Genomic DNA, 9,562 nt, shown 5'->3' with positions numbered 1-9,562 from the left:
CCCTTTTTCTGTCTCTCCCCTCTTCTCATCCCCTTTCTCTTACCCTGTCCTCCCCTTCCTCCTTCCCTCCCCATCTCCCTTATTCTTTACCCTCTCCTCTCCTTTGTTCTTTTCCTCTCCTCTCTCACCCTTGCCCCCCCCCTCTCCCTCTCCCCTTCCTCTCCCTCTCTTGCCCTTTCTCCAGCTCCCGAAAATTCATGAATCATGCAACGCATCTGTATCCGCAATCGCTTTTTTTCTCTCTTCCTACTTCTTCTCCCCTTTCTCTCTCTTCTTCTTTTCTTTTTTCTCTCTCTCTCTCTCTCTCTCTCTCTCTCTCTCTCTCTCTCTCTCTCTCTCTCTCTCTCTCTCTCTCTCTCTCTCTCTCTCTCTCTCTCTCTCTCTCTCTCTCTCTTTCTCTTTTTCTCTCTTGTTCTTCCGTATCCCTCATTCTTTCTCCCTCCTGCTCCCTCCTTCTCCTACCTTCTCCCTCCGGCTCCTTTTCTTTACCACGTCCTCCCCCTCCCCCCTCTCCTACTCCCCCCTCTCTTCTCACCCTCTCCTTCTATCCTCTCCTTTTACCCCTTATTCTTCCATTTCCCTCTTCCCCTCACTCTTCCTCTACCCCATCCCTTTCCTTCCCTCATCATCACTCTTTCTCTCTACCTCCCTATTCTCACCCTCTCCCTCTCCCTTTTTCATCTCTATCCCTCCTTATCCCTCTCCTTCCCGCTCCCTCCCACGCCTCCTTACCCACCCTTTCTTTCCTACTCTCCTTCCCCATCTTACTTACTTCCCCCATCTCTCTTACTCTCTTACCTCCCACTACCTTACCCTCAATCTCTCTCTCCTACCTCTCCCTCGCTGTCTCCCTCTTTCTCTTTCTTCATCCTCCCTCCCTCTCGCTCTTTCTCTTTCTCCCTTTTTGCTCGTCTCCCCCTCTGTTCCACTCTCCCTCCCTCTCCTTCTAAATCCTTCTTCCTTTCCCTCCCTCTCCCTTACCCTCCCTCTTCTTTTCCATCTGTCCCTCTCCTCTATCTCCCTCTTACTCCCTTTTTTGCTCGTCTGTCCCTCTGTTCCACTCTCCCTCCCTCTCCTTCTCCCACCCTCTCCCTTACCCTCCCTCTCCCTTACCCTCCCTCTCCCTTATCTTCCCTCTCCCTTACCCTCCCTCTTTTTCTCCATCTCTCCCTCTCCTCTATCTCCCTCTCACTCCCTTTTTTGCTCGTCTCCGACCCAGTCCAGTAACATTTCCGCGTCGGGATTATAAGGGCGGGGTGCCTTGTCAATAGGGAAGAGAGGGACATGCAATGGACCCATGTTGAGTTGCTTGGTTGCATATTCCGTAGCAACTGCTTGAGCCCTCGGTTCGGTCTGGTCCAGGGATTATGATCGGAATGCTTGACTCTAGAGGGAGAAATTGTAATGATTGTGCTGAAGAAAATGTTTGTTTATTTCTTTCTTTGTTTACATTTCTTATTACTATTATTGCAACTATTGTTATTGTCATTATCATTATTATCATCATTATTGTTATCCTTATTATTATAATCATTATTACTATCATTATCATTATTATCATCAGGATCCTCATTAATATAATGATAGTGATTTCTAATATAAAAATGTTAACGTCCCTTAGTTACACACAACTTAGTTTATATTGAGTAACCTTCCTTAGCATACATCATATACGAAATGTATATAATAATAGATAGACGAAATAGAGAATTGCCCAAATTTAGAGTTCTACATTAGAATTTAAAAAAAGGAAAAGAAGAAAAAGAAAAAGAAATAAAAACAAAAACAAAAGAAAAGAAATATATATATATATATATATATATATATATATATATATATATATATATATATGTGTGTGTGTGTGTGTGTGTGTGTGTGTGTGTGTGTGTGTGTGTGTGTGTATGTGTGTGTTTGTGAAATGTGTGTATGTATGTGTGTGTGTGTGTGTGTGTGTGTGTGGTGTGTGTATGTGTGGGTGGTGTATGTGTGTATGTGTGTGTGTTTGTGTTTTGAGTGTGTGTGTGTGTGTGTGCGTGTTTTGTATATATATATATATATAAAATATATATATATATATATAATATATACATATATAATATAATATTAATAATAATATATATAATATAGAGTATGTTGTGTGTGTGTGTGTGTGTGTGTGTGTGTGTGTGTATGTGTGTGTTGGTATGTGTGTAGTGTGTAATGTGTGTGTGTGTGTGTGTGTGTGTGTGTGGGGTGTGTGGTGTATGTGTGTGTGTGTATGTGTTGTATGTGTGTGTGTGTGTGTGTGTGTGTGTGTGTGTGTGTGTGGTGTGTGCGTGTATATATATATAAATATATATATATATATATATAATATATATATAATATATATATATAATATACATATATATATATAATATATAATATATATATATAATATATATATATGTATGTATATGTATGTATATATACATATGGATATATATATATACTCGATTTCCCCGTATCTATTGTTCTTCCTTTTTCTGATATTACTGAATCATTCTTATTTCCAGTTCGTGCAATGGCTCTCCCTCATTCTTCTTAAGGATAACGAGCATATCTCAACTTGTTAGTGAGGTATAATATCAATTCTTCAGATTCGGCTCGCTTCCTTTAACTCATTTGCACATACGTATTTTCTTTCTGTCACTTTTTCTGTGGAAGAAGTTAAAATTCATGGGTGGTTATGTTTCGTCAAGTGTCTCTTACACGAGCCTGATATAAAACGAAAACGGGTTACGACCCTAAAGATGTTTTTGCGCCGTCTTTTTTATCAACATTTATAATTCCTTGTTGTTTTTTCTGCTTTTTTTTATAATTTCTCGTTTTCCTTGTTTGAGATGTAGTCCTGCCAGGTGCATAATGTAGCGAATGACGTCATGCAAGCTAGGAGATCTTGCATGACCGGTCCTATCATGACGTTGGTGAGATCGAGCCTTGCGTGCATGTCATTTACATAATAGAGAGATAGGATATTTTCTCGACCTTAATCCTGGCATTAATTCGGACGTATAAGGTGTTCATGTTCATTAAATCAATTAATTATGGGAGTGAAATTAAATACCGTGTTCTGAAATAAATTTAATGATATAAAAAAAAAAATCATTAAAGCTTCAGGTTAGTTTTAAAAAGGCTGTTGTTTTCTTTCTGTTGGATTATGATTTTCTTTTTCTTTTTTTTTTCTTTTTTTTGCTTCTTTATCTCCCTGGTTCTTTCTCTTTGTCTTCTGGGCAAGTGGGCTGTATTTATCTCTGTGAATAAATGAATAAACACGCACATATGTTCGCAACACATACAAAAATGCATTTATTTATATATAGATACATGTGTGTGTGTGTATATATATATATATATATATATATATATATATAATATATATAATATTATAATATAATATATATATGTATGTAATGAAATGTATGTATGTCATGATATGTATATATATTATATATATAGATATATATATATATATATATATAATATATGATATGTGTGTGTGTGTGTGTGTGGTGTGTGTGTGTGTGTGTGTGTGGTGTGTGTGTGTGTGTGTGTATGTGTGGGTGAATATTTATAATTTTTATAGTATATTTATATTATTGTTATATATTATTATATGACTATATTATATATATTCATATGTAAAACCAGTATTACAGTATGTGTAATGTGTATATATATACATGCATATATTGCTAGTATCTATACCTCTTCTCTCTCTTCTACTATATAATATATATATATATATACTAGATATACTATATATATATATTCATACTCACCCCCAACACACACCCACCACCACACACACACACACCATATTTATATATATATATATATATAAGTATGATCATATTAAATATATATGTGTTGTGTGTGGTGTGTGGGAGGTGTGTGTGTGTGTGGGGTGTGTGTGTGTGTGAGTGTAGGTGGAATACATATAATATAAAATAAAGATAAAGAATATATATAGGTATATATGATAATAATGATATATATATGCAGGAATGACGGATACAATGAAACTGTACATGCACACTGTACATATATATATTAGATATAGTACTATATACGTGATATATAGATTCAATAATATTAGATATACGAAAACTGTTGTGTGTGCGTGGTTGTGTGATGTAGTGTGTGTGTGAGTGTGTGTATGATAATTATAATATATATTATATATATATATATACTATATACTATCTATATACTATATATATATTTATACATATATGTATATATATTTATTATATATTGTTTATATAGTATATACATATATATTAATAAATATATATATTGTATCTATATTGTATTTTATATATCTTGATATATATATATATAATATATTATCTATCATATATCTAATATCTATGCAATACATACAATGTAAACTACATCACACTTATATTATATATATATATTTATTTATATTCTTCATATAATATATCTATATATAATATTTATATATGTGCTGTTGTGTGTGTGTTGTGTTTGTTGTTTGATTTGTTATTTATCTATATATATTATTATCTTATATCTTATTTATAATTATAATATATTATTATTATATATATACTATTCATTTATATTCATATTATATCCATATACATATGTGTACTTGCTATAAATATTGTATATCTATCTCTATCATCTATCTTCTATCTATCTATCTATATAATATATATATAATATTTTATACTAATATCTATTAATAATATATTATTTGTGTGTGGTGTCTGTTGGTGGTGATTTTGTGTGTAGTTGTGTTGTGTGGTTACAATAGATATATATATAAGTTATATATAATATATATTATAGTATAATCTTCGTCATATAGTATATATATATATAAATAATATATTTTATATGTATATATAATAATAAATACATAATATATAGAGTGAATATATATATTAGATATCATATATATTATATATTTATATATATATAAATGATATATATAATATTATATCATATATATATATATAATATAGTATATATATAATATAATATATATTATATATATATATATATATATATATATAATATATATATATATATGCAATCATACATGGAAACTTATGCACTGTAAAGTTATATATTATTATAGATATATAGTATATATATATATATAATATATAAATATATATAGATGTGTGTGTGATGTTGTGTGTGGGTGTGTGTGTGTGTGTGTGTGTGTTGTGTGTGTTGTTATATATATATATAAAAATTATATAATATATAAAATATATATATAAATATATATAATATAATATATGTATATTATTATATAATATATATAATAAAACAATAATGTAAAATATTTTAATATATATATATAATATATATATATATTAAAATATTAACATATATATTAATATATATATATATATATACAAATATATATAATATATAAATAATAAAATATATATATAATATATAATATATATAGTATGTATACACACACACACACACCACACAACACACACACATATTAAATATATATATATATAAAATTTTAATTTTAATATATATAATATATTATATATATATATATACATATACACATATGTATGAATATATAAACAATGTATATATATACCATATATATGATCATATCAAAACCATGTTTATTCAGATCCTTCAACCAACAACGATCCTGCAATCTGGAAATCTAGTCGAGAATGCAAAAGGGCCATTATGTTAATTACCTTAAGGTTAATGATTCTGCAAATTTCCTTCAAGCAAATTCTGTAGATTTGCTTTGATGCAAACTTGCTTCTCTTGCTTTCTCGGTGACCATGATACACGTTGTTTTTTTTTTATGTTTTTTCTTCCTCTTCCCTGTTTCTCTCCCTCCCTCTTTCTCTCTCTCCCTCTATCTATCTATCTATCTCTTTCTTTCTCTCTCTCTCTCTCTCTTTCTCTTTCTTTTTCTCTTAATCTCTCTCTCTCTCCCCCTCCCTCTCTCCTTCTCTCTCTCTTTCTCTCTCCCCTTCCTCTATCTTCTCCCCTTTTCTCTCTCCTTTCTTTCTTCTCTCTCTCCTTCCCTTTTTTCTCTTCTCTCTCTCTCTCTCTCTCTCTCTATCTATCATCTATCTATCTACTCTCTATCATCTATCTAACTACTCTCCTTTCCTCTCTCTCTCTCTCTCTCTCTCTCTCTCTATCTATCTATCTATCTACTTTCTATCTATTTTATCTCAAATCCTCTCCCTCCCCTCTCTTTTCCTCTCTCTCCCTTTTCCTTCTCTCTATCTTCGTCTGTCTCTCTCTTCTTTTTTTTCCCCTCTTTCCCCTTCTTTCCCCCCTCGCCCCTCTATCTATCTTCTATCTAACTATCCTCCTCTCTTTCTCTCCCCTCTCTGTTTTCTCTCGGGTCTCCCCTCTCTCTCCCCTCTCTCTCTCTCCTGTCTCCTCTTCTCTCCTCTCCCCTCTCCCCTCTTCTCCCTTTCTTCCCCCTCTCTCTCTCCTCTCTCTCACCGCTCTTCTCTCTCCCCTTTTCTCTTCTTCTTCTCCTCCCCTTTTCCCCTTTTCTCTTTTTCTTCTCTCCCCTTTCTCTCTCTCCTCTCTCCCCTTTTCCCCTCTCTCTCTCTCTCCTTCTCTCTCCCTTCTCTCCTCTTCATTTTATTTTTCCCCCCTCTTTTCCTTTCCTTTTCTCTCTCTCTCCTCTCTCCCTCCCCTCTCTCTCTCCTCTCCCCTTCCCTCTCTCTCTCTCCTCTCTCCCCTGGGCCTCCCCCTCTCTCCCCTTTCTCTCTCCCCTCCTCTTTGGCTCTCTCTCTTTCGAAATCGCAGCCCTCAGTGTGTGGGCCCGGTTTTTTGCTATGTATTATCATTTTTTCTACTTATCCTTATTTAGATAGAAAGAGTTGTGTGTAAGACACGAGCCTCTTTTTTCTCTCTCTCTCTCGCTTTGCACACACAAACACACGCCATGTGTGCGTCTGTGTATATATCATATATCATATATATTTATATATATATATATATTATATATATATATATATATATAAAAATATATATATATATATCATATATTACAGTATGTATATAAATATAATATAATATATATGGATTATATATATATAGGGGGGGGAGGGACACTCACACTCTCAAACACACATGCACACTCACACCACACACCCACACACTTCACAGACACCCACTCCCACCCACTCAAACACACAACACACACACAAACAGCACTACACGACTCGACACCACAACACTCACCCTCACACCCACACACGTCCCAACCCAATACACGACCTACCGCGATAAACATACCACACACACACACACACACATACACAAACACTCACACTCACACACACCCACAACCACACCCCCATCAAACAACACACAAACGACACACGCACACACACCCACACACACACACACACACTCACACACCCACCTACCCACACACACCCCACACGATACACCACACACACAAAAAACACACACACACACATACTCAACACTCACATACAAACTCACACACCCACACACAGGCACATTACGACGACACTACACACAACGAAAAACCAACCCACACACTACTCACATCACACAACACAACACCCACCCACACACACACAAAAACACACGACGAACACCACACAACACACACACACACTGCCACGACCCAGCACACACCAACACACCATATACACAAAACACTCACACTCCACAAACACACACACAGCACACACGACACACACAACACACACATCACACGACACACCACACTACACCCACACATAGAGATATATAGTATATAGACACACACAAACACACTACGACACTGCACACACAGTCACACGACACCTACGACTCAGCACACACACACAAAACATACATACATACATACATACACACACTCCCAATTACAACCTACCCCCCACCCCCCCACCCACCCACCCACACACCACCCACCCCCCCGCCCCCCCCCTCACAATCAAACACCCCACTCGAGTCACTCACGACACACCTCATCAACAATATCACACACTATATATCTTCCACACTCACCATCTACCAGTCATCCTACTCAGCAGCCTGTCCGTTCATTCTTTATAGAGATTCCGTCTTCTGACACGTTATCAGTTCTCCTTTCTCAAGCCTCCTGTCGCACCACTAAAGCTCCCTTCCCGCTGTGCAGATGTTGTGAAAATCAATGTACGAGTCAGAACACAGGTGGCGCAGGAAGCAAAGGCATTAGCGATAAGCGAAGTGGTCATGAGGACAAACACAAACGATTTTATTAATATCGCGTAGGTTCAATTGCGTCATATGTCGGATTTTTTTAAAACTTTGAACTGCAGTGATTGAAGAAAAAGGTAATCAAAACAAAGGATAAACATCACTTTGGGTTGGTTATCTGGATGGAACGTCATGACGTCATATGTAAACATTCTCCATCCCTTAAGAACGAAATCTTGCACACGCAGCATCCTGAAAATCGTCAGAAGACAGACACGTCATCCTAACTCGATTACTTGCGGATCAATCCTTTTATACTGATTGCATCTTAAGATTGGGTTAGTATCCTCTTAAGATTGCCAATATCCTTCTCTTGTTTGATTTTGTAATTATTATCATTCCACTCCTAATTTTTATTTCTTTCATCATGCTTATTTTTATTTAGTTTTTTTTTTGTCAAGTTTACGTCATTTCTTTTCAGTTTTCTATCACAATTTTTTTTTCTCTTATTTCGTTTTCAATCAATTTTGATATTTTTATTAATCAGTTTTCCATCATTTCTAATCTATTTATTATTCAGTTCTCTATTCACTTTACGTTATTTCTTGTTCAGTGTTCTATTTGTTTTACTTTATTCTATTACTATTTCTATCTAATTTCTTTATTATTTTTCTACACCTAACCCGTCTTATTTTGCGTGTTTTTTTTCCAGTGTTCTTTTCATTTTACTTTATTCTATTACTATTTCTATCAAATTTCTTTATTATTCTTTCTATACCTAACCCTTTTTATTCCAATCCCAGCAATCCCCGAGGACAAGTCTCTCTCTCGAGGCGCTGGCAGGAACATGTAGGATATTTGTCCGCTTGATGAGAGTGAATCCTGGAAAGTCATTGGACTTGCCTTAAGGAAAAATGGGGGGAGGGGCTTTTTAGTCTCTCTCTATTTCTGATTTTATTTTATTTTATTTATTTTTTTTTTTTTTTTCTTCTTCTATCTATTTCTCTTTCGCTTGATTTTTCACTCTCTCTTTCTCTCTCTCTCTCTCTCTCTCTCTCTCTCTCTCTCTCTCTCTCTATCTATCTATCTATCTATCTATCTATCTATCTATCTATCTACCTTTCTCTCTTTCTTCCCTTCTTCCCTTCCTCCTACTTCTCTCTCTCTCATTCTCTCTCTCTCTCTCTCTCTCTCTCTCTCTCTCTCTCTCTCTCTCTCTCTCTCTCTCTCTCTCTCTCTCTCTCTCTCTCTCTCTCTCTCTCTCTCTCTCTCTCTCTCTCTCTCTCTCTCTTTCATCCCTTCTTCCTACTTCTCTCTCTCTCTCTCTCTCTCTCTC

Source organism: Penaeus japonicus, unplaced genomic scaffold, assembly GCF_977035675.1.
Source record: "Penaeus japonicus unplaced genomic scaffold, GWHDUDI00000001_assembly GWHDUDI00000001, whole genome shotgun sequence".
Lineage (NCBI taxonomy): Eukaryota > Metazoa > Arthropoda > Malacostraca > Decapoda > Penaeidae > Penaeus > Penaeus japonicus.
This window is presented reverse-complemented; position numbering follows the sequence as displayed.